This window comes from Ranitomeya variabilis, chromosome 3 (assembly GCF_051348905.1).
Source record: "Ranitomeya variabilis isolate aRanVar5 chromosome 3, aRanVar5.hap1, whole genome shotgun sequence".
Classification (NCBI taxonomy): domain Eukaryota; kingdom Metazoa; phylum Chordata; class Amphibia; order Anura; family Dendrobatidae; genus Ranitomeya; species Ranitomeya variabilis.
Genome location: NC_135234.1, coordinates 75,548,743 through 75,576,332, shown reverse-complemented (window position 1 = coordinate 75,576,332; position 27,590 = coordinate 75,548,743).

The following is a 27,590-nucleotide window of genomic DNA, read 5'->3' as shown; positions in this document are numbered from 1 at the left end:
TGTTCTACTTTGCTGGTAATGCTGCAGCTGCCTTCACCCGGGACATGCAGATTCCACACAGCAATAATTTTTCTTCCTTGGGATTTACTGCCCACATTCGAAACACCAATTCTAGGGATTCAGATCTGTTTGGCATTAGTTTTTTTGCCAAATTGATCAGGTTCAAAAGTAAATAATGCAAATTGCCCTGAAAAGACAATATAATACTCTAAGGTCTCCTTGTACAGAATCTAACCCCTTTCAAAATTACAAAAACACAGCATTAATAATGTCAAAGTAACTCCAACACATATGGAATGGTAACCAACAGAATGTTTAATAACACACTGCATTGCTTTTTATGATTTTTAAAGTGTAAAAACTATCCAAAAATCATTCATTTTGGGTTAGATGCCTTCTATTTTTATACACATTTAGTATATATGGAAAATGCCATAGTTTTTGAATTTGTGGTCCAAAAATCAACCCTTTGTCTTTTTAACAAGCCATGTAACAATGATCCCTTTTTGGGGAGCAGTTTCAATTTTATTTTCACTAAGGAGGAAAGTGTTCCAAGGAGCAGTATAATATAGCTATAGAACACAATGGACAGGCAGATGTTTAGCTGTCTATCGGCAGTGGCTGCTGCAACAACCACACAGTATAAAATATGATGGGACAGGCAACAATACAAGTGTTAAACTGTGTAGGGCCAGCATTGGCAGACTGGACAGCTGCAGCAGGACAGTATAGATATAGAACACAACGTAGACGCAGGAGATGTGTGGCTTACTGGTGGTCTATTGGCACTGGCAGAGGAAGCAACAGCACTTTATACAACATGATGGAAAGGAAGAAGCTGCTCAGCAATAATATAACTTGATGTACAGTCAGGAAATGCCTGGTTGTGTGGCGGAATCAGCACTAGCAGCAGCAGAACTATATGGAATACAATGGACTAGCAGGCAAATGCTGCTGCCATTCCAATTATTGGCATCATATGTAAATAAATTAAAATGCACACTGATCCATACCTAATTCATTTTAACAAATGTATGGTTTTCCACACTGGCAGAGGACAATTATATGGGTATATACTTTTGTGGTTTCCTGATGAAGGAGTCATAGAACTCCGAAACGTGTTGCATAAAGCCACTTTTTCATCTGAATATCTATTTGGACTTCTATCTTTCAAGCAGCGCAGAGATAATCCACCCTTTTATCCCTTTTTTTATTTACTCTGGTTTTCCACACTGGCAGAGGACAATTTGATATGCTTTGTCATGACAAAGCCACCGGCCATGTTGAAGACAGTACATTGAAGGAAAAGCAAGACCATATTCCCATATACAATTTGGCCAGTCTTTATCATTGGTCAGATCTGCTGACCCTGAAGTTCATGGAATCAGGGCCCAGGATACCTGTGAGAGAAAGGACACAGTCAAAGTAAGACTGAACATGTTTGTTCAGGCAGTCCATCTCTGTTTTGTGATGTGCATCAGGTTGGTGCATCAACTGATGAAACATGTCTCATACTGTATATGTCAAGTGCAATATGTCACGTGGTGTGCGTATGTTACCACTCTGCCATAGTAGTGGTGAAGAAAATAAAAGAAAGTTTGTGACCCTTGGGTGCACTTAATTAACCCCTGCTTCCTGGTAATGTGATGTAATGTGGTGCACTCTAAATAGTCCAGAAACAGGGAGGCCACAGGGGTTGTTGATAAACTTAACTTGTTGCCAAATAGACAGGTACATTTAGATAAAAGATGATTGAACAGAGATTCAATTACTATGCAGCAATCACAGATTATTTCCAGTGTAATAATGGACATATAAATGGTGCATGCTTATATGCACAGTCCTTATCACACCTGTCTGAAGCTGAGGCTGATTGCTCATAGTACAAGAGCTAAGGCTGCTCCCTTACCTGCTCCTTAGGCCTCTTTCACTTTTCCGTCGGTACGGGCCCGTCGCAATGCGTCGGGCCAACATACCGACGGACGTTGTGAATTCTTTGCAAGACGTGGCAGCGGATGCAGATTTTCAACGCATCCGCTGCCCATTCTGCAGTCTGGTGAAGAGGGGGCGGAGTTTCGGCCGCACATGCGCCGTCGAAAAAGGCGGACGCGACGCACAAAAAAGTTACATTGAACGTTTTTTGTGACGACGGTCTGCCAAAACACGACGGATCCATCGCACGACAGACGCGACGTGTTGCAATCCATCGCGATCCGTCGCTAATACAAGTTTATGGGCAAAAAACGCATCCTGCGAGCACATTTGCAGGATCCATTTTTTGCCCTAAACGACGGATTGCGGCGGATTGCAAACGATGGAAGTGTGAAAGAGGCCTTAAGCTTCTCTAGGGCAACTCACTTGTGCAAAAAATGTCTCCTTCTCCTTCACTGCTAAGCCCAGGACCCTGTCATGTGGTCTAACCATGTGAGCTTGTTGCTATATATGGAAAGCAGGGCTGCTTTGTTAACTCTACAATGTCCTAATAGCAGAACATAATAATTACATAACTTTTTGCATATATAAACCACTTCTGTGTACTGAATCCTCATGTACATTATCTGCATATTTTAACATAGTGGAAATGGAGCGCCCCCACTGTCACAGGGCCAAGGGGTACCCGGTACCGGGCCTCTCTGTCTCGGTTCTGGGATTGTCATGGTGGCTAGACCCGGTCCATGACCCTGCTAAGGGGCGTCCAGTAAAAGTTGAGAATGATGATGTGTGGTGCAGGGTGCGATGATGTTATGATCTGGTGACCTTGGAGCCGCATGAAACTTTCTCTGGAGTTGGTGGAACCTGTACTGACCGCAAATCCTGAACTAACACCGCAACTAGAAGTAGCCGTGGGGTGTGCCTAACAAACCCTAGACACCTCGACACAGCCGGATGACTAAATACCCCTATAGATGGAAATAGGAATGCTACCTTGCCTCAGAGCAGACCCCCAAAGGATAGGCAGCCCCCCACGAATAATGACTGTGAGTAGGAGAAGAATAGACAAACGCAGGTAGAAAACAAGATATAGCAAAAGAGGCCACTCTAGCTAAATAGGAAAGGATAGGACAGATTACTAGGCGGTCAGTATTAAAACCCTTCCAAAAATATCCACAGCAGATAATACAAAAAGTTCCACAATCTAACTAAAGACATAGAATGTATATCTGCCACTCCAGAGAATCCAACAAGACTGAGAAAATACTGGCACAATCTAAGCTGGACAAGAAAACACAAAGAATAGCACTGAATTGTGAAGCACATAGCATGTGTGCCACAGGAAAAAAAAAACAGACACTTATCTTTGCTGATTTGGCAGAAAGGCAGGAGGAACCAAGCAGAGGTCCAACACCTCCTAACAACAATTGACAACTGGCAAGGACTAATGAATCCTGCACGCCTAAATGCCCCAGTCAGAACTGCAATCAGCAGATACACCTGACCAGGACTGCAACTCAGGGGTAACTGCATTACCACCTACAACCACCGGAGGGAGCCCAAAAGCAGAATTCACAACGGTACCCCCCCCTTGAGGAGGGGTCACCGAACCCTCACCAGAGCCCCCAGGCTGATCAGGATGAGCCAGATGAAAAGCATGAACCAAATCAGCAGCATGGACATCAGAAGCAAAAACCCAAGAATTATCCTCCTGGCCATAACCCTTCCATTTGACAAGGTACTGAAGTCTCCGCCTCGAAAAACGAGAATCCAAAATCTTCTCAACCACATACTCCAACTCCCCATCAACCAAAACAGGGGCCGGAGGATCAACAGAGGGAACAACGGGCACCACATATTTCCGCAATAAAGATCTATGGAAGACATTATGGATAGCAAAAGAGGCCGGAAGCGCCAATCGAAAAGACACCGGATTAATAATCTCAGAAATCCTATAAGGACCAATAAACCGAGGCTTAAACTTAGGGGAAGAGACCTTCATAGGAACATGATGGGAAGACAACCAAACCAAATCCTCAACCCGAAGCCGAGAACCAACACACCGATAACAGAAATTTAGGTTGTACAGTAATGATAGTAAATTAACTAACGATCCTTTTTGTCCGCTTAGGGCAGACTGAAATGACATGAGAAGTGTCGCCACAATGACTTTGCTCTAAGGACGACGCCACAGCGCGCACAGTTTGACGCTCCCGCAAGCGCCGATCAATCTGAATGGCCAGAGACATAGAATTACTCAGACTGGAAGGCGTGGGAAACCCCACCATAACATCTTTAACGGATTCAGAAAGACCCTTTCTGAAAATTGCTGCCAAAGCATCATCATTCCATTTAGTCAACACAGACCATTTTCTAAAGTTCTGACAATACAATTCTGCCACCTCTTGACCCTGAGACAGGACCAACAAGGTTTTCTCCGCTTGATCCACAGAATTCGGTTCATCATATAATAATCCTAAAGCCTGAAAAAGGAATCTACATTAAACAAGGCCGGATTCCCAGATTCCAGGGAAAATGCCCAATCCTGTGGATCGCCACACAGCAGGGAGATGACAATTTTAACCTGCTGAATGGAATCACCGGAGGATCGCGGTCTCAGAGCAAAAAACAGTTTACAATTGTTTTTAAAACCCCAAAATTTGGACCTATCACCAAAATACAAATCAGGAGTAGGAATCTTTGGCTCTAAAGCAGGAGTCTGAACAATATAATCAGAAATACCCTGTACCCTAGCAGCAAGCTGGTCTACACGAGAAGCTAATTCCTGAACATCCATGCTGGCACAAGACTCCTCGGCCACCCATAAATAAAGAGGGAAGAAAAGACAAAACAAACTACAGAAAAAAAATGGCTCAACACTAGTGTTGAGCATTCCGATACTGCAAGTATCGGGTATCGGCCGATACTTGCTGTATCGGAATTCCGATACCGAGATCCGATATTTTTGTGATATCGGGTATCGGTATCGAAACAACATTAATGTAAAAATGTGTAAAAGAGAGAATTAAAATAAAAAATATTGCTATACTCACCTCTCCGACGCAGCCTGCACCTTACCGAGGGAAGCGGCAGCGTTCTTTGTTTAAAATTCGCGCTTTTCTTTCCTTTACGTGAGTCCCGGCTTGTGATTGGTTGCGTGCCGCCCATGTGACCGGCACGCAACCAATCACAGCAAGCCGTGACGTAATTTCAGGTCCTTAAGGATTTTAAAATTACGTCCCGGCTTTGTGATTGGTTGCGTCGCAGTCACATGGGAGTCGCAACCAATCACAAGCCGTGACGTCACGGGAGGCTGGACACGCGCGCATTTTAAAATGGGCGCGTGTCCAGCCTCCCGGCTTGTGATTGGTTGACCGCGAAGCAACCAATCACAAGCCGGGACGTCACGGGAGGTTGGACAAGCACGCATTTTAAAATGCGCGCGTGTCCAGCCTCCCGGCTTGTGATTGGTTGACCGCGAAGCAACCAATCACAAAGCCGGGACGTAATTTTAAAATCCTGAAGGACCTGAAATTACGTCACGGCTTGCTGTGATTGGTTGCGTCGCCCATGTGACTGCGACGCAACCAATCACAACGCCGGAACGTAATTTTAAAATCCTGAAGGACCTGAAATTACGTCACGGCTTGCTGTGATTGGTTGCGTCCCGGCCACATGGGCGGCACGCGACCAATCACAAGCCGGGACTTCACGTAAAGGAAAGAAAAGCGCGAATTTTAAACAAAGAACGCTGCCGCTTCCCTCGGTAAGGTGCAGGCTGCGTCGGAGAGGTGAGTATAGCAATATTTTTTATTTTAATTCTTTCTTTTACACATTAATATGGTTCCCAGGGCCTGAAGGAGAGTTTCCTCTCCTTCAGACCCTGGGAACCATCAGGGATACCGTCCGATACATGAGTCCCATTGACTTGTATTGGTATTGGGTATCGGTATCGGATTGGATCCGATACTTTGCCGGTATCGGCCGATACTTTCCGATACCGATACTTTCAAGTATCGGACGGTATCGCTCAACACTACTAAGGATCATAACAGTATAGCAGGCCAAAAAGTGTTTAATGCATCGCAGAAGTGGGATAAAAAGAAGACCTGAGTACATTTTTTTTTTTTCCTCCCGCTTTTCCTTTGCTGCAGTCTGTTTAGCTTCTTTCATCCCCTTGAACTCTGGGTGGTTTTGAGCTCAGCTGCAGACATGAATGTTCAGACTCTGACTTCTAGTGTGGATCATCTTACTGCACGGGTGCAAAGTATTCAGGATTTTGTTATTCATAAGCCCTATGTCAGAACCAAAGATACCCATTCCTGAGTTGTTTTCTGGAGATAGATCTAGGTTTCTAAATTTTAAGAATAATTGTAAGTTATTTCTATCTCTGAGACCTCGTTCCTCTGGTGATTCCGCTCAGCAAGTTAAAATTGTTATCTCCTTGTTGCGTGGCGACCCTCAAGATTGGGCTTTCTCTCTGGCGCCAGGAGATCCTGCATTGCTTAATGTAGATGCATTTTTTCTGGCTCTTGGACTGCTTTATGAGGAGCCTAATCTTGAGAATCAGGCAGAAAAAGCGTTGCTGGCTATCTCTCAAGGTCAGGATGAAGCAGAGGTGTATTGTCAAAAATTTCGGAAATGGTCGGTGCTTACTCAATGGAATGAGTGTGCCCTGGCTGCAAATTTCAGAGAAGGTCTTTCTGAGGCCGTTAAAAATGTTATGGTGGGGTTTCCCACCCCTACAAGTCTGAGTGATTCTATGGCTTTAGCCATTCAGGTTGATCGGCGTTTGCGGGAGCGCAAATCTGCTCATCCTTTGGCGGTATTTTCTGAACAGAGACCTGAGTCTATGCAATGTGACCGAACTCTGACCAGAATTGAGCGACAAAGTCATAGACGTCAAAATGGGTTGTGCTTTTACTGTGGTGATTCTACTCATGTTATCTCAGCATGCTCTAAACGCTTAAAAAAAATCGCTAAACCTTTCACCATTGGTACTATACAGCCTAAATTTATTTTGTCTGTTACTTTGATTTGTTCTTTGTCGTCCTACCCGGTTATGGCTTTTGTGGATTCGGGTGCTGCCCTGAATCTGATGGATTTGTCGTTTGCCAGGCGCTGTGGTTTTGTCCTGGAGCCTTTGGAATTTCCTATTCCTCTGAGGGGAATTGATGCTACGCCATTGGCTGAGAATAAGCCTCAGTATTGGACGCAAATGACCATGTGCATGACTCCCATACATCAGGAGGTGATTCGCTTTCTTGTTCTGCATAATTTGCATGACGTTGTCGTTTTGGGTCTGCCATGGCTGCAAGCTCATAATCCAGTTTTAGATTGGAAAGCTATGTCTGTGTCAAGTTGGGGTTGTCAGGGAATTCATGGCGATACTCTGTTGGTGTCTATTGCTTCTTCCACTCCTTCTGAGGTCCCTGAGTTTTTGTCTGACTACCAGGATGTATTTGATGAGCCCAGGTCCAGTGCCCTGCCCCCTCATAGGGATTGTGACTGTGCTATAAATTTAATTCCTGGTAGTAAATTCCCTAAGGGACGACTTTTTAATTTGTCTATACCAGAGCATGCCGCGATGCGGAGTTATATAAAGGAGTCTTTGGAGAAGGGACATATTCGCCCATCCTCTTCTCCTCTTGGTGCAGGATTTTTTTTTGTGGCCAAGAAGGACGGTTCTTTGAGACCTTGTATAGATTATCGTCTTCTAAATAAAATCACAGTCAAATTTCAGTATCCTTTGCCACTATTGTCTGATTTGTTTGCTCGGATTAAGGGTGCCAGTTGGTTCACCAAGATAGATCTCCGTGGTGCGTATAACCTTGTGCGCATTAAGCAGGGAGATGAATGGAAAACAGCATTTAATACGCCCGAAGGCCATTTTGAGTACTTAGTGATGCCTTTTGGACTCTCTAATGCTCCTTCTGTGTTTCAGTCCTTCATGCATGACATCTTCCGAGAATATCTGGATAAATTTATGATTGTTTATCTGGATGACATTTTGGTATTTTCTGATGATTGGGAGTCCCATGTGAAGCAGGTCAGGATGGTGTTTCAGGTCCTGCGTGCTAATGCTTTATTTGTGAAGGGCTCAAAATGCCTCTTCGGAGTACAGAAGGTCTCCTTTTTGGGTTTTATTTTTTCTCCTTCTACTGTGGAGATGGACCCAGTCAAGGTCCAGGCTATTCATGACTGGACTCAGCCCACGTCTGTTAAGAGTCTTCAGAAGTTCTTGGGTTTTGCTAATTTTTACCGTCGTTTCATCGCTAATTTTTCTAGCGTGGTTAAACCTTTGACGGATTTGACCAAGAAGGGTTCTGATGTGACTAATTGGTCTCCTGCGGCCGTGGAGGCCTTTCGGGAGCTGAAGCACCGGTTTTCTTCAGCTCCAGTCTTATGTCAGCCAGATGTCTCTCTCCCCTTCCAGGTCGAGGTTGATGCTTCTGAGATTGGAGCAGGGGCTGTTTTGTCGCAGAGACGCTCTGATGGCTCTGTGATGAAGCCATGTGCTTTCTTTTCAAGAAAATTTTCGCCTGTCGAGCGGAATTATGATGTTGGTAATCGGGAGTGAAGTGGGCATTTGAGGAGTGGTGACATTGGCTCGAAGGAGCTAAACATCGTGTGGTGGTCTTGACTGATCACAAAAATCTGATTTACCTTGAATCTGCCAAGCGCCTGAATCCTAGACAGGCTCGTTGGTCGTTGTTTTTCTCCCGTTTCAACTTCGTGGTCTCATACCTGCCTGGTTCGAAGAACGTGAAAGCTGATGCACTTTCTAGGAGTTTTGTGCCTGACTCTCCGGGAGTTTCTGAGCCGGCTGGTATTCTCAGAGAGGGATGTTGTGAATTTGGATTCTGGGCTCCCCCGGTGGCTACTGGTGGAATTGAACTTGTGACATCATCTTCCCTGTTCACCTGTTCTGATTAGATCTGGGTGTCGCTATATAACCTGGCTTCTCTGTTAGATGCTTGCCGGTCATCAATGTTATCAGAAGCCTCTCTGTGCTTGTTCCTGCTCCCAGACATCTACTAGATAAGTTGGACATTCGTCCATGTTTTGTTTTTGTATTTTGGTTCCAGTTCACAGCTGCAGTTTCGTTACTGTGTCTGGAAAGCTCTTGTTGATCAGGAATTGCCACTCTGGTATTATGAGTTAATGCCAGAGTCCTAAAGTAATTTCTGGATGTGTTTTGTTAGGGTTTTCTACTGACCATGAAAGTATGCTTTCTGTCTTCTGCTATCTAGAAAGCGGACCTCAAATTTGCTAAAACTATTTTCCTGCTGCGTTTGTTGTTTCATCTCATATCACCGCCAATATATGTGGGGGGCCTCTGTCTCCTTTTTTTTGGGCATTTCTCTAGAGGTGAGTCAGGTCTTATATTTCCCTCTGCTAGCATTATTTAGTTCTCCGGCCGGCGCTGGGCATATAGGGATAAAAAGTAGGACATGCTACCTGGCTACTTCTAGATGATGCGGTAGGTTTAGTTCATGGTCAGTACAGTTACATCTTCCAAGAGCTTGTTCCTATTGAGGCTTATGCTAGTTCTCTGGCCATGGAGATCATGACAGTTTGACCGGCCCACTAAAGGGTTAAAATCCTTGGCTGAGAAAGGAGAGAAATAAGAAGTCTGCTGAAAATTTTTTTTTTTTTTTTTTTTTTTCTAGTAGTTAGTGTGCTCTTAATTGGATCACTTGCCAGTCTGTCTATGCTGCAGTCTTTCTTTTTTTTCTCTCTCCTTCTAATCTTTGAATGGCTCTATGTTCACCTGTCTATAATGGATCTACAGAGTGTAACTGCAGGTTTGAATAATCTCGCCACGAAAGTACAAAGTTTGCAAGATTTTGTTGTTCATGCTCCGGTATCAGAGCCGAGAATTCCTTTGCCGGAATTCTTCTCAGGGAATAGATCTAGCTTTCAGAATTTTAGAAATAATTGTAAGTTATTTTTGTCCCTGAAATCTCGTTCTGCTGGAGACCCTGCACAGCAGGTTGGGATTGTGATTTCCTTGCTCCGCGGCGACCCTCAAGATTGGGCTTTTGCATTGGCACCAGGGGATCCTGCGTTGCGCAATGTGGATGCGTTTTTTCTGGCCTTGGGCTTGCTTTATGAGGAACCTCATTTGGAACTTCAGGCAGAAAAAACTTTGATGTCCCTATCGCAGGGGCAAGATGAAGCTGAAATTTACTGCCAAAAATTCCGTAAATGGTCTGTGCTTACTCAGTGGAATGAGTGTGCCTTGGCGGCTACTTTCAGAGAGGGTCTTTCTGATGCCATTAAGGATGTTATGGTGGGGTTCCCTGTGCCTGCAAGTCTGAATGAGTCCATGACAATGGCCATTCAGATCGATAGGCGTCTGCGGGAGCGCAAACCAGTGCACCATCTGGCGGTGTCCACTGAGAAGACGCCAGAAAACATGCAGTGTGATAGAATTCTGTCCAGAAGCGAGCGGCAGAATTTTAGACGGAAAAATGGGTTGTGTTTCTATTGTGGGGATTCTACTCATGTTATATCAGCATGCTCTAAGCGTACTAAAAAGCTTGATAAATTCGTTCCCATTGGCACTTTACAGTCTAAATTTATTTTGTCTGTGACCCTGATTTGCTCTTTGTCATCTATTACTACGGACGCCTATATCGACTCTGGCGCCGCTTTGAGTCTTATGGATTGGTCCTTTGCCAATCGTTGTGGGTATGATTTAGAGCCTTTGGAGACTCTTATTCCTCTGAAGGGGATTGACTCCACCCCATTGGCTAATAATAAACCACAATACTGGACACAAGTGACTATGTGTATTAATCCGGATCACCAGGAGACTATTCGTTTTCTGGTGCTGTATAATCTACATGATGATTTGGTGCTGGGATTGCCATGGCTGCAGTCTCACAACCCAGTCCTTGACTGGAGAGCTATGTCTGTGTTGAGCTGGGGATGTAAGGGGACTCATGGGGACGTACCTTTGGTGTCCATTTCATCATCTATTCCCTCTGAAATCCCTGAGTTCCTGTCTGATTATCGTGACGTCTTTGAAGAACCCAAGCTGGGTTCATTACCTCCGCACCGGGAGTGCGATTGTGCTATAGATTTAATTCCGGGTAGTAAATACCCAAAGGGTCGTTTATTTAATCTGTCTGTGCCTGAACATACTGCTATGCGAGAATATATAAAGGAGTCCTTGGAAAAGGGACATATTCGTCCATCGTCATCTCCCTTAGGAGCCGGTTTTTTCTTTGTGTCAAAAAAAGACGGCTCTTTGAGACCATGTATTGATTATCGGCTTTTGAATAAAATCACGGTTAAATATCAATACCCATTGCCGTTGCTGACTGATTTGTTTGCTCGCATAAAGGGGGCCAAGTGGTTCTCTAAGATTGATCTCCGTGGGGCGTATAATTTGGTGCGGATCAGGCAGGGGGATGAGTGGAAAACCGCATTTAATACGCCCGAGGGCCACTTTGAGTATTTGGTGATGCCTTTTGGTCTTTCTAATGCCCCTTCAGTCTTCCAGTCCTTTATGCATGATATTTTCCGCGATTTTTTGGATAAATTTATGATAGTGTATCTGGATGATATTCTGATTTTTTCGGATGATTGGGACTCTCATGTCCGGCAAGTTAAGAGGGTTTTTCAGGTTTTGCGGTCTAATTCTCTGTGTGTCAAGGGTTCTAAGTGCGTTTTTGGGGTTCAGAGAATTTCCTTTTTGGGATATATTTTTTCTCCCTCTTCCATTGAGATGGATCCTGTCAAGGTTCAAGCTATTTGTGATTGGACGCAGCCCTCTTCTCTTAAAAGTCTTCAGAAATTTTTGGGCTTTGCCAACTTTTATCGTCGATTTATTTCTGGTTTTTCGGATGTCGTTAAGCCATTGACCGATTTGACTAGACAGGGTGCTGATGTTGCTAATTGGTCCCCTGATGCTGTGGAGGCCTTTCAGGAGCTTAAGCGCCGTTTTTCTTCTGCCCCTGTGTTGCGTCAGCCTGATGTGACTCTTCCTTTTCAGGTTGAGGTTGACGCTTCTGAGATCGGGGCTGGGGCAGTGTTGTCGCAGAAAAGTTCTGACTGCGCCGTGATGAGGCCTTGTGCCTTCTTTTCCCGTAAATTTTCGCCCGCTGAGCGGAATTATGATGTTGGGAATCGGGAGCTTTTGGCCATGAAGTGGGCGTTTGAGGAGTGGCGCCATTGGCTCGAGGGGGCCAGACATCAGGTGGTGGTATTGACTGACCACAAAAATTTGATCTATCTTGAGACCGCCAGGCGCCTGAATCCTAGACAGGCGCGCTGGTCATTATTTTTCTCTCGGTTTAATTTTGTGGTATCGTACCTACCGGGTTCTAAGAATGTTAAGGCGGATGCCCTTTCTAGGAGTTTTGAGCCTGATTCACCCGGCAACTCTGACCCCACAGGTATTCTTAAGGAGGGAGTTATCTTGTCAGCCGTTTCTCCAGACCTGCGGCGGGCCTTGCAGGAGTTTCAGGCGGATAGACCGGATCGTTGTCCGCCTGATAGGTTGTTTGTTCCTGATGATTGGACCAGTAGAGTCATCTCTGAGGTACATTCTTCTGCATTGGCAGGTCATCCTGGAATTTTTGGTACCAGGGATTTGGTGGCAAGATCCTTCTGGTGGCCTTCCCTGTCACGAGATGTGCGAGGCTTTGTGCAGTCTTGTGACGTTTGTGCTCGGGCCAAGCCTTGTTGTTCTCGGGCTAGTGGATTATTGTTGCCCTTGCCTATTCCTAAGAGGCCTTGGACACACATCTCGATGGATTTTATTTCAGATCTGCCTGTTTCTCAGAAGATGTCTGTCATCTGGGTGGTGTGTGACCGTTTTTCTAAGATGGTCCATTTGGTTCCCCTGCCCAAATTGCCTTCTTCTTCCGAGTTGGTGCCCCTGTTTTTTCAAAATGTTGTTCGTTTGCATGGTATTCCTGAGAATATCGTTTCTGACAGAGGAACCCAATTTGTGTCTAGATTTTGGCGGGCATTCTGTGCTAGGATGGGCATAGATTTGTCTTTTTCGTCTGCTTTTCACCCTCAGACTAATGGCCAGACCGAGCGGACTAATCAGACCCTGGAGACATATCTGAGGTGTTTTGTGTCTGCTGACCAGGATGATTGGGTTGCTTTTTTGCCATTGGCGGAGTTCGCCCTCAATAATCGGGCCAGCTCTGCCACTTTGGTGTCCCCGTTTTTCTGTAATTCGGGGTTCCACCCTCGATTTTCCTCCGGTCAGATGGAATCCTCGGATTGTCCTGGAGTGGATGCGGTGGTGGAGAGATTGCATCATATCTGGGGGCAGGTGATGGACAATTTAAAGTTGTCCCAGGAGAAGACTCAGCTTTTTGCCAACCGTCACCGTCGTGTTGGTCCTCGGCTTTGTGTTGGAGATTTGGTGTGGTTGTCTTCTCGTTTTGTCCCTATGAGGGTCTCATCTCCTAAGTTTAAGCCTCGGTTCATCGGTCCGTATAAAATATTGGAGATTCTTAACCCTGTTTCCTTCCGTTTGGACCTCCCTGCATCCTTTTCTATTCATAACGTTTTTCATCGGTCGTTATTGCGCAGGTATGAGGCACCGGTTGTGCCTTCCGTTGAGCCTCCTGCTCCGGTGTTGGTTGAGGGTGAGTTGGAGTACGTTGTGGAAAAAATCCTAGACTCCCGTGTTTCCAGACGGAGACTCCAGTATCTGGTCAAGTGGAAGGGATACGGCCAGGAGGATAATTCTTGGGTCACTGCATCTGATGTTCATGCCTCTGATCTGGTTCGTGCCTTTCATAGGGCCCATCCTGATCGCCCTGGTGGTTCTGGTGAGGGTTCGGTGCCCCCTCCTTGAGGGGGGGGTACTGTTGTGAATTTGGATTCTGGGCTCCCCCGGTGGCTACTGGTGGAATTGAACTTGTGACATCATCTTCCCTGTTCACCTGTTCTGATTAGATCTGGGTGTCGCTATATAACCTGGCTTCTCTGTTAGATGCTTGCCGGTCATCAATGTTATCAGAAGCCTCTCTGTGTTTGTTCCTGCTCCCAGACATCTACTAGATAAGTTGGACATTCGTCCATGTTTTGTTTTTGTATTTTGGTTCCAGTTCACAGCTGCAGTTTCGTTACTGTGTCTGGAAAGCTCTTGTTGATCAGGAATTGCCACTCTGGTATTATGAGTTAATGCCAGAGTCCTAAAGTAATTTCTGGATGTGTTTTGTTAGGGTTTTCTACTGACCATGAAAGTATGCTTTCTGTCTTCTGCTATCTAGAAAGCGGACCTCAAATTTGCTAAAACTATTTTCCTGCTGCGTTTGTTGTTTCATCTCATATCACCGCCAATATATGTGGGGGGCCTCTGTCTCCTTTTTTTTGGGCATTTCTCTAGAGGTGAGTCAGGTCTTATATTTCCCTCTGCTAGCATTATTTAGTTCTCCGGCCGGCGCTGGGCATATAGGGATAAAAAGTAGGACATGCTACCTGGCTACTTCTAGATGATGCGGTAGGTTTAGTTCATGGTCAGTACAGTTACATCTTCCAAGAGCTTGTTCCTATTGAGGCTTATGCTAGTTCTCTGGCCATGGAGATCATGACAGAGGGAGTGATTTTGTCTGCCATTTCCCCAGATTTGCGACGAGTGCTGCAGAAATTTCAGGCGGATAGACCTGACCGTTGTCCCTTGGAGAGACTGTTTGTCCCGGATAGATGGACCAGCAGAGTTATTTCCGAGGTTCATTCTTCGGTGTTGGCGGGTCATCCTGGGATTTTTGGTACCAGAGATTTGGTGGCTAGGTCCTTCTGGTGGCCTTCCTTGTCGCGGGTTGTGCGTTCCTTTGTGCAGTCTTGTGGGATTTGTGCTCGGGCTAAGCCTTGCTGTTCTCGTGCCAGCGGTTTGCTTTTGCCTTTGCCTGTTCCGAAAAGGCCTTGGACGCACATTTCCATGGATTTTATTTCGGATCTTCCAGTATCTCAGAAGATGTCTGTCATCTGGGTGGTGTGTGATTGTTTTTCCAAGATGGTTCATTTGGTGCCCTTGCCTAAGTTGCCTTCTTCCTCCGATTTGGTTCCTCTATTTTTTCAGAATGTGGTTCGCTTGCACGGCATTCCTGAAAATATTGTGTCTGATAGAGGATCCCAGTTTGTGTCCAGGTTTTGGCGGACTTTTTGTGCTAAGATGGGCATTGATTTGTCTTTTTCGTCGGCCTTCCATCCTCAGACTAATGGCCAAACCGAGCGAACTAATCAGACGTTGGAAACTTATTTGAGATGTTTTGTTTCTGCTGATCAGGATGATTGGGTGACTTTTTTGCCATTGGCCGAGTTTGCCCTTAATAATCGGGCTAGTTCTGCTACTTTGGTTTCGCCTTTTTTCTGCAATTCTGGTTTCCATCCTCGTTTTTCCTCGGATCAGGTTGAGCCTTCTGACTGTCCTGGGGTGGATTCTGTGGTGGATAGGTTGCAGCAGATTTGGAACCATGTGGTGGACAATTTGAGGTTGTCACAGGAGAAGGCTCAGCGCTTTGCCAACCGCCACCGCGGTGTGGGTCCTCGACTTCGTGTTGGGGATTTGGTGTGGCTGTCTTCTCGGTATGTTCCTATGAAGGTCTCCTCTCCTAAATTCAAGCCTCGCTTCATCGGTCCTTATAAGATCTTGGAAATCCTTAACCCGGTGTCTTTTCGTTTGGATCTCCCAGCATCGTTTGCCATTCATAATGTGTTCCATAGGTCTTTGTTGCGGAGGTATGTGGTACCTGTGGTTCCTTCTGTTGAGCCTCCTGCTCCGGTGCTGGTCGAGGGCGAATTGGAGTACGTGGTGGAGAAGATTTTGGATTCTCGTATCTCTAGATGGAGGCTTCAGTATTTGGTTAAGTGGAGGGGCTATGGTCAGGAGGATAATTCCTGGGTTGTTGCCTCTGATGTTCATGCGGCCGATTTGGTTCGTGCCTTCCACACGGCTCGTCCTGATCGCCCTGGGGGTCTTGATGGGGGTTCGGTGACCCCTCCTCAAGGGGGGGTACTGTTGTGAACTCTATTTTTGGGCTCCCTCTAGTGGTCACAAGCGGTACTGTGTAGTGTTGTCTTTCTGCAGGTTGGCAGCATCAGCTGGTTCGTTATCCTTGGTTGGTTTCCTATTTAGCTCACCTGGATACTCAGTTCCTTGCCTGCTATCAATGTATTCAGTGCTCTTCAGATTCCTTGTGTCTACCTTGCTCCCAGTCTCTCCAAGACAAGCTAAGTTTTTGTTTGATCATTTTTTGATTATCAGCGTTCATTATGTTTTTAGTCTAGCTCGCTAAAATGTGATTTCCTCGCTTGTTGGTTGCTCTACGGGACTGAGTTTCTCACCCCACACCGTTAGTGTTAGTTAGTTGAAATCTCAGAGTGGATATTTTGTAAGGGTTTTTTACTGACCGCATAGATTCCCTTTTCTATTTTCTGCTATCTAGTATTAGTGGGCCTCATTTGCTGAATCTGCTTTTACCCCTGTGTATGTGCCTTCCTCTTACCTCACCGTTATTATTTGTTGGGGGCTTCTATATCTTTGGAGATTATTTCTCTGGAGGCAAGAGAGGTCTTTCTTTCTCTCTAGGGGTAGTTAGTTCCTCAGGCTGGCTCGAGACGTCTAGGATTTTTAGGCATGTTCACCGGCTACTTCTAGTGTGTTTGGATAGGTTCAGATTTGCGGTCAGTCCAGTTTTCCACTTCCCTATAGCTTGTCCTATGTTTGTTACTTAGCTGGAGTAATTTGTGATCCTCAACCACTAAGGATCATAACACTTTACCTCTTTACTGAAGGCTTCAGGATCCTCAATCCAGAGTACGGTTAACAGGGCTGTCTGAGACCGGCCGGTCCGATGGCACCTCCAGAGTTCCCTTTGCAGGTGGAAATCTGTGCCTTCCTTCTAGCGCTTGTGTGTTGTAGTCCTTCCCTGCTGAGCACCACGGGATAGTCCTCACAACTGTTGTGTCTGTTTCTGATGTTCCCTCACAACTGATTCTGATGTTCTTCTCCGTCCCCCAGATGATATGGCTAGGACGCACCCGTATGACGGGTAGGCCTAGAGTTCTTCCGGGACCCTAGAGTCGCCCCTCTCCCACTGTTGCCCCCTATGTCTGCTTAGGTGATTTAGGTGAGACAGCCCGCCTATAACTGACTGTCCTGCCGTTGGTTTGAAGTAAGGCTTGGAGCCAGTACTTCCTCGGCATTTCCGGCCACCGGCTACGCCCCTCAGTAGGATGTTGCCTCAATCTTACAGCACGACTCCTACTGGTGTTTTCTCCTTGTTGCGTTGATCTCGTTTCTCACTCTTCACAATAAACCTCGCTTCTTGTCCTTTCTTGGGGTACCGCCGCAATGAAGTGCAGGCGCGGTCCCGTAACGTTCTTTCTGTTCGCTAGGCCTCTGTCAGGATCCCACCCCTGACAGGGACCCCCCTGAATCTTCCCCTGCAACACCCTCTGCCACAGGATGTTGCCTGGTTCCAACCCAGTCAGCTTTCTGCCTAACTTCCGATCTAACCCCCAGTTTTACCAGACTGTGAGGAGTGGCCTAATACATAGCACCCTTAGTTCCCCTGGAGGCCAGACTGTGAAGTGTATTGGTGTCTGTGATATCTGGTCAGGTGAACTCCTTCAGTGCCATCAGACGTACCAACACTCCCCTTAGCGGCAGAGCATCAGTACTGCAACGACCAGGACTCTGGGGCGCTGCACTAACATATTAAAGCAGCTGCCAGCTCTGCTGCATCTTATTAAACACACATAGACAACAACTTTGGGGCATTACTTGTATGATAATCTCTGCTGCTGTCTTGGCTACTTTCTGCATCGGAAGCGTAGCACAGTTGGGAAAGCATTGGCTCTGTAGAGAGCTGAGACAGATCTCTTGGTCAGATACCCAGTCAAATGGCACTTGCTTGGCAAAAGCTTTGCCAAGCAGGGAGCACAGATAGCTTTAGAAAGCAATTCCCAGATTTAGCTTTTACAATGAGGGTCTACAAGCATAGTTAGCTAATAGTCATCCCTTTGCTTGATTGCTAATGATACGGCTATCAGCCCACTAACAATTAAGCATTCAGCTTGCCATACTCTTCAGCATGTCTGTGGTACTATGAATGGCATGATGCAATAGTTGGTAATTATAGCCAGCACAGCCATCATCGTCAATTTCATGCTGTCTTCTCAGCATCATTTCTTGTCTGTGTCAGGGATAAATCAATGTCCTTTTTCTCATCCAGCTGCTGTTACACCTCCTCGTCCACATTCTGCTACATGTGACATTTTTCCTAAACGTCCTCAAAAGCCCCTGGATTAATAAACTTAGAGAAGTTGCTGTTCTTCCTCCTTCCCCTTTTGATTCTTTGTGAACGTTTTTTCCAATAGAACCAAGAAGCAGATAACATCGTTTATGCCACTATATTCCCTACTCACAAATTTAGTAGCCTCTTTGAAGAGCCTCAGTAGGTGACAAGTGTCTCTCAACAGCTGCCAGGGGCAGATTTCAAAGTGACCCAAGCTCCAGTTTGCCTGCTGCATGATTTAATTAGTCACTGCTTTATGATGTTCATTGTTCAGATGTTTCAAAATATCTGTTTTGAACTGTTGATGTTGAGGATGGAGTGATGTCCATTGAGAAGGATTTGTAAGAGAATAGGAAGAGGGGGATATACACTGCCTTGAAAAAAGTACTGATACTCCGTGAACTTTATGACGTGTATTTGTATTTAGCCCCCCTGTAGTCTGATACCCCTAAATACAATTTTAGGTGACCAATTGCCTTCAGAAGTAATTAGTAAATTGCATCCACCGCATCCAAAGACATACTGATAGGGAATTTAGATTGTAAGCCCCATTGGGGACAGCGATGTGTGCAAACTGTAAAGCGCTGTGGAATATGTTAGCGCTATATAAAAATAAAGATTATTATTTGTTACCTGTGTGATTTATTCTGTTTAACTACAGCTGTTCTCCGAACGCTTCAGGAGTTTGTTTGAGAAGTTTAGGAATCAAGTAGGTGAAAACTGGAAGACAATAGTGCAAAATCAGGTCTTATCCGGATATAGGATATGAGAATGATAGGTGCAGGGATGTTCTCACCTGGCAAGTTTGTGTGCCACAATGCCAAAGGAAGCTCAGTAGAACAGCTGCTGCAGATCCAGGATACATGCAATAGAAAGAAAAGCCATAGAGGATGGATCTTTAACTGCGCTGCTGAAAGCACCATATGATGAAAAAGGAGATCCAGGAGTCGATGTGTTGAACATTGTGGTTTTATTAGTCAATGCAGTTCACAGACTTCTTCATCAGGACAAACCACCTGGTGGTGAACAGGGACAAAGTTGTGAAGAAAAATAAAGCAGGGTTAGGTTATCAAACAACTGAAGAAATGGAGAGGTCTAGCTTCCGTTAAGGCTTGAATTTATTGAAAAATATTTTTTAAAGGACAAGGTACCCATGACCACAGCAACACGTTTCGAACACTGATGGTGTTCTTTGTCTTACAAAAAACACAAACAGTGTTCGAAGCACGTTGCTGTGGTCATGGGTACCTTGTCATTCTAAAAATCTTTCAATCCAACCTCACGTACAGATGACCAATGAAATGCCAAATCCATACTCCCCATACAACAGACAACTCAGGAACTCAACACAGTACACAAGGTCTCATCAAGGTTCTTTTTTCTAACAATAATGGACCCACTTACTATGATCAGATCAAATGACCTGTGGACCAACTTACCCAAACACACCAAGGCTAAGACAAAGAGACAACTTCAGGTAGTGTAAGAATAAAACTTCTTACCTTCCTTCAGCTGTCCCCATTTGTCTGTTTGTCTAGGTGTCACCAAATTGTTTGGATCAAGAGGTCCTTTGAACTAGTGGGTCTCTATTCAGGTGCCAGGTTTTGTTGTCACCACATAATGTGGGACGTTCTGAGACATTGTGCCTGTTCCAAATTAAATTGTAAAATTCAAATACATACACGGAAGAGCCATTCTAATACATTAAGAATCAAAGTAGATCTCTCTTTATTACACCATCCGGTCAGTCTTTATATAGGTTATTAGTATTAATGCATTGTAACAATATAATTGGCTCATCTTATCTCTAAATATGTCCTGATATTAGCATACATACTTCTAATTGGCTAAGTTAGCACTGCTAAAACCCAGCTTGTGGTCTAGGGGTTGTACTAGCCTATAAGTTTCGCTTCTCTCACTTTCCTATGTTTTTTTCTAAGTCCGTTATACAAAGGCATTCCTGAGACCCCTTATCTGATCATGGACTCCATCTTGGAAGGAATGAAATACATATAGAAAGAAACTAAAATTAAGTAAGAATAGATAAAATATAAATCCTGCTGTCACACTCCTTTAATGAATCTAAATTAGCGCATACTCACGTCATCGCCCAGTCCACAGAAGCAAATGTCTCCTGTAACAGAATTAAAATAATAAACCACAATGTTCCTTACATGTCCACCGAGATGATAATAATCCATTTGTCCTGCGACGAGTCTAGCTCTGGTACATCTAGATGGCAGGTTGCATGGTTGCATGATGCGACTATACAGCCTGTCATCCAGCAGAGACACCATGTTCTATCACTGCTCAGTGTTTTGCTTTGTACTCCCATGACCTGACTGAAGTCACTGCAAACGTGAGAAAGTTCTCACTCTCGCGGTGCCATCAGAAAGGTCCTGGGAGTTCACAGCCAATGAGCTCAGTTCAACTCACTGATGTCATCTGTCATCTCCTAAAGCTCTCGGTCACTCATGCCTGGTCTGCAATCTATCAAATAACCAAATAACCAACTTTAATTACCTGTTTGCAGCATGGGGGAGTCCCAGCTGAGAATAAGGATCATTTCAAAATTTTTCAGAAATTTGATTCACATAGAATCATTTTGTTTATATCTACTGTCCACATATTTAAATTTATAGCACCAAACCTGGGTTTCATTTTAATTTCTCTTAATCAAAGATTGAACAGTAATCCATTAAATTAACCTCAATATTCAGGAGCCAAGATACTTTCTTATTGTGTTAAAACTTAATTTAGTGAAATCTGCTATAATCTGCTAAGTAAATAATTCATATGGATATTAAAACTGAAATGTAAACTGTTTAAAGATTTCACTGCAGTTTAAGAATAAAATGTATTGTTCTTCAAAATAAGAATCTATAGTTTTCACATTATTATTGCATGTCAAAAGTTCTAACATTTATGAATTCATGTTTGTATGTTCTTATGCTTTTCATTCATGTTAAAGTCAAATGTAATAATTAATACCTTTTTAAATAGAATAGAAAATGTATAAGTGTAGAACGCACTTTTGTTCAAAATCTCATAAGGACATTTTAGTGCTTGCTGTTCCTAAAACCATGCTTGCTCTTTTTCTAAATTTCTAATATTAATGGATATAATTATCACTTAGATTTTTAGACGGGAGCATGCTTGCAGCACAAGCTAAAATGCTGTGCAAATTGAAATTAAAGTAATTGAAAAACTGGTCTCCTGTGTGTGATGTAAAGTCTTTTAACTTTTGCTTTAAAAAGCTAATGACAGTAATTTGTCTATGCAAAAAGAGCAGCAATAAGTTGTTTGATAAACTAAGACTCAAAACACATAAATGTCAGAAAGATCCATTCTCTTTCCAAGTCAGCTGCTTTCTGTCTCCTTAATTCTTAACTTGAAAGTTTTAGCTTAAAACGTTGAAGCCTTTCAGAGAAAAACAGGTGACAGTACGGCCAGGGATAGGTTTAGTCCAAGAGGTAGGCCTCTGCTGGTCTCTTCTGCCCGCTCAGCTAAACTGACAGGTCTCTTCCTTTTCACACATTATATAGAGAGTAGGAATGAGCGGAGCTGTGGATGTTCAGGTTCATTGGGTTCAATCAAACTTTTGTCCAAAGTTTGGTTCGGCTACCGGGATTCTACCCAAACTTGAATCCGAACCCCATAGAAGACAATGGAGATCAAACCTTTAGGGCTGTAAAATGGTCGTAGAATGGGCTAGGGGTCTCTCACAGTTCTCTCGGAACTGCAAACACTAAAACAGACTACCGGGAGAAGTGCATGTTCCAAATTAAACACAGGACACTTGGTGACCGGTATGAACCCCTGAACTTTACAGTTCGGGTTCACTCATCTTTAATAGAGGCCTGTCAGACTAGCAGTGCCGGCAGGGAGAAGCCAGCAGAGATATACTGTGTAGACCAGGGGTGGGCAATTAATTTTGCCATGGGGCCGCATGAGAAATTGGGATGGTTTTAGAGGGCCGGACTAATATAATTAACTCATTTTTACCCAATACTGTAGTATACATACGCTATCTTTTCATAAACAAACAGTATGTTAAACAATGCAAAGATTTACAATACAAAGAAAATATGGAACACATACTTACATCATTATTTAATGATGAGATGATGAACTGCAACGAGCTTGTTCACTGTAGAAAACTGTAGAAAACTTGCTGTTGTAGATCAAGATATGCCTGGAGAAAATGGATGCAGCAGCCCTAGAGCCAGGAAAACAAGGATACAGCCATGTATAGCTATGGAAAAAAATAAACATATCTGGTATCGCTGTATATGAAATTGTCAACTATGGGCCAGGTGGGGGTGTGGATGCAGGAAAAAATAGTATTTAGGACCCCTCTATCACATAGTAAAAGTGCCCCATCTGTGCCCTCATACCCCACTGTGCCTCCATATAGAAAATAGAACCCCTATGTCCCTGCATATAGGGATCAGACCCCTCTGTGCCTCTAGCAAGCCCCCCCGTCCCACTCCCCAGTATGTGATATCACCATTTTAGGTAGTATTCCCCATGTAGCACCCAATATGTAATATCCCTTAATGTAGCCATCCCTTGTAAGTAATCCCCATTGATAGCAATCCCCCCTGCCCCCCCTCCCCAGTATGTGATATCCCCCACTTTAGGTTGTATTCTCCATGTAGCCCCCAATATGTAGTATCCCTTAATGTAGCCATCCCTTGTAGGTGATCCCCACTGATAGCAATCCCCCCTGCCCTGCCCCCCCAGTATGTGATAGCTGCGGCAGCCCCATGTAGTAGCCCCCCTCCCTCACACTCCCCAGCAACACAGGGACCCCCTCTCCCCGACCGCGCGGATACTCACCCTCACCCGAAGGAGACCGCCAGCCAGCAACTTGCTTCACCGCAGCACATCCCGCGTGGCGCTGGAGTGAGGTATGCACGTGACGTACAGGGCCGATGTGGAGCTCAGCCTCTTGTGACCGGTGGCATAATGCTGCCTCCCATCACAAGAATGATTGACACAGCCGGGAACCAATGGCTCCGGATGCTGTGTCAATCACATCCTGACCCTGGAACTGTATGCGCTGCAAGCGCATACAGTTCCGACAGCGCGTGGATGAGCTCGGGGCCTTCACTCCAGCTGCCAGCGGTCCTCCTCAGAAGCATCTGGCGGCTGGCCGAGCGGTGCCGGGGGCGGTTGTCAGAAGTGACAGCTAGCTGGCGGGCCGTTTAAAATCATCAGGCGGGCCGGATGCGGCCCGTGGGCCGCATCTTGCCCAGGTCTGGTGTAGACTAATCACCTCATCCCAGGAAAGGCTTCCAACTATGTTTTTGTCTGAGAAACCTGGTGACAGATTTCCTTTATGTCCAATAGCCCCAATCAACTCTAGAAGAGAAAAAATACTGCTACACTTGATTGCAGGAACAATATCCAAAGAACATTTTCTTTATTAAGTCAAACATAATAAAATAGCGACAATTCAACTTGTACCTAAGTCTTTATAAAGATTATTGAAATTACATATTCACACACACACATATACAGTATATAAAGTGGGTACGGTACCTGTGTAGTCGCCATCTTTACTTGGGCCAGCTCACCATGATAGTGCATTTGGCTTGAGGCCTAGACAGGTAAGCAGCTTTGCCTATGTTTTTGTGATGATTCTCATTTGGTCTGACATGCACTGTGAGCTGTGAGGTCTTATATAGACAGTGAGCCTTTCCAAATCAAGTCCTATCAGTTTAATTAAACACAGCTGGACTCCAATGAAGGAGTAGAACCAACTCAAGGAGGATCACAAGGAAATGGACAGCATGTGACTTATATATGAGTGTCTGAGCAAAGGGTCTGGATACGTATGACCATGTGATATTTCTCTTTTTCTTTTTTATTAAAATTGGAAACATTTTGACATTTCTGTTTTTTTCAGCCAAGATGGGGTACAGAGTGTACATTAATGAGAAAAAAATTAACTTTTTTGAATTTACCAAATGGCTGCAATGATATAAAGAGTGAAAAGGTTAAAGGGGTCTGAATACTTTCCTATCCACTGTATATATATATATATATATATATATATATATATATATATATACAGTATATATATATATATATATATATAGCATTGTCCCATCACATGATCAATCAATTATGCAAACTCAGCAATACGAACATACACGTATATGATAAATACATCTAAAACCATGATCTCTCAAATTTCGTAGGACTGCGTATTTCTTTATAGATAGATAAAAAGATGGTCGGTAAGAAAACTTACAAAGTATAATTAGCATTCTAGGCGTCCCATCCGCTTTAATACCCATGCGTGTTCACATCAAAGCACAGTATCAGTCTTATGTCCAAAAGATCAGGGAACCCAACAACAGCTTAAAGGGGTTATCCCATATCCAAGCCAAGATGCAATCCCGATATGTAGTAGGTGTAATCATAAATAATAATATTAGCAAATGCCTCCAATTAGAAATGTAGTATAGTTCTTCTGAATAGCTATGTCGCTTAACCCATGTGCAGGGCATAGCAGTAGCTTAGGTATCCATGGTTATGATCATTCATTTGGTGACTGTTAGGCTACTTTCAAACTTGCGTTTTTTTTAATCCGTCACAATCCGTCGTTTTTTAGTGAATGCAGGATCCTGCATTTTCCCATAGACTTGTATTAGCGACGGATTGTGACTGATGGCCATCCGTTTCATCCGTCGTGCACTGGATCCGTCATAAAATAGCGGTCCGTCGTGCAGAGAAAACGTTCATAGGAACGTTTTTTGTTCACGTTGGAAAATCAGTCAGCGACGTATCCTGCGCTGCCCGTCATTGGCTACAATGGAAGCCGATGGACGCAGGATCCGTCGCTGACCGTCACACACAGGAATCCAGCGATGGATCACGTTTTTCCCCTCTGAGCATGCCCAGATGGATTTTCAAGTCTGGGAAAAGTTCTCTCTCTCTCTCTCGTCCCCGGACATTTAATTCCCGGAAATTTCTGGACGACGCATCCGTCATTACACTGGATGCGTCACACACGTTTTTCCCTATTTTCGTGACGTCCGTCGATACGTCTTTTTGCTGGACAACGACGGACAGCAGAAAACGCAAGTGTGAAAGTAGCCTTAGTTGTTAGTGTTCGTAACTATAAATACCTAAACTTCTGCAATGCCCTGCACATGGGGTAAGTGACATTGTGAATCAGAAGAACTATAATACATTTCTAATTGGAGATATTTGCTAATATTAATAGTACACCTACAAGATATTGGGATAGGATCATGGAGATGGGAATACCTCTTTAAACAACTTCTGCAAGTCAATGGTCATCTGATGCCATTGCATGATAGCCATATGATTCCAATTTAGTGTCCTATATCCATGGTCACAAATCGGACTTCCATACCATGTGTTATTAACAGCGGGATCATACACACATCCATATTCCAGCCATGTTTAAGGTAAAGGTTGTACAGCAATGTTATAATGCAACCATGGAAGTCTATGGAGTCTATGAAGTTACACTGCACAGTCACAGGCCTGTGATTTCATATTATGATGCTGTATTAGTCTACGTTCACATTTGCGGTGTGCGCCGCAGCGTCGTCGCCGCAACGCACAACGCAACAGAAACAACGGCTCCCGGTTACGGCGGTAAAGTCCAGGAGCCGCCGGAGAGGTGAGTATATCCCTATTTTTTATTTTAATTCTTTATTTTACACATTGATATTAATCCCGATACCGATTCCCGATACCACAAAAGTATCGGATCTCGGTATCGGAATTCTGATACCCGCAAGTATCGGCCGATATCCGATACTTACGGTATCGGAATGCTCAACACTAATTGCTGATTGTTATCACCAGCTGACCGTTATGGCTGACGATAACAATCATGGACATACCAATGGCAGAAAATGACTGTTCATTCCCGCTGCCAAAGCCTTTTGACAGCATACCACTGTCATCGGTAAAAAAATATTTTTGTCTAAAAATCTTTCTTGACGCTGCCTATGCCGCAAAAATAGTATAAAATTTAAAGTCAAGATAAAAATTTAAAAAAAAAAAAGAAAAATACACAGTGACTTTGCTGATCTGATCGCAGGAACGGCCATGACGTTAGGATCATGTGATCGAGACGTCATCATTATTCCTGCAATCAGAACTACCCTGACTCAGAACGTAACCTGTCATGGACTACAAGGACTCACACTTAACCAAAAAAATTACTAATGGGCTATATACCATTCCACTAGGGAAAAAGTTACGTGGATGGCCAATATGCTACGCTGACTACATGGATGGCCAATATACTATGTGCATGGGAAATATACTATGTGGATACGTGGCTAGAACGTGTACTATGTGGCTGCGATATAGTGGCCTGGCAATATACTATGTGGATGCACAATGTACGTGGCTGGGCAATGTACTATGTGGCTGTGCAATATGCTATGTGGCTGGGCAATGTACAATGTGGCTGTGCAATATGGTATGTGGACAAAATACTTACTGTCGGCAGCCAAGGATCGGTCTTAAGAACTATAATGCCCTGTATTTGTAGGGCACAGACTTGGCCGCAGCAGCACCACTCCGAGATTGCTCCTCCTCAGCACGGATTCCCTTATTGAAACGGTCCTTCATGGATCGCCATCTGGTCCTCAACTTTTTAACTGTGAATGCAAAGAAAAAAAAGGTTACATATTTAGCATTTTAAAAGGATAAAACAACCGTGTGCGATGCAAAGTTGAGGCGTTGATCGCATAACACACGGTTGTGTTTATCCTGGCAAGATGGGTCATAGCAGCGTATCAGCAGGGCGTATCAGCAATACTCACCAAAGTTGCTTTTGTCACTGCTTGAAGCGCTTTCAAAGCCATCCCACAGCGACTTTGCCACCTCAACCCACAAACGCCTCAACACCACCTGGTCCATGTGCCGGGGGTCACGGCTGTCCCACAACGGGCCACGCTCCTGGATACTGGAGATCAGGAGGTCAACATCAATCCCACGATCTCCTTGGTCCCGTTGTGAAACCTAGAAAAATTAGAAAACATTAAGGTTACAAATATGCAAATATTAACAACCACCAGCACCTGTCATGATATGTACCTTTGCCCTATCCTGTCTGTATGTATATTTCTGGTTTCTACACCTGTATTTATGAATGTTTTTGTGCAGGGAGTTCAACTTTATGTTACCTTCCCCCAATACTTGCTGCCCTTAAAAGCTATAATGTAATTAAGCTTAGTAAACATCCCTAGTGAAAGCAGGATGCTACTCAAATGTAATGTTCCTCACAGCAGGATGCTAGTCAAGAAAAAAAAATAAATAAATACTCACTTGCCGTCCTGACGCCACACCTTGGCCCCGAGCTCTCTGCTCCCGCTG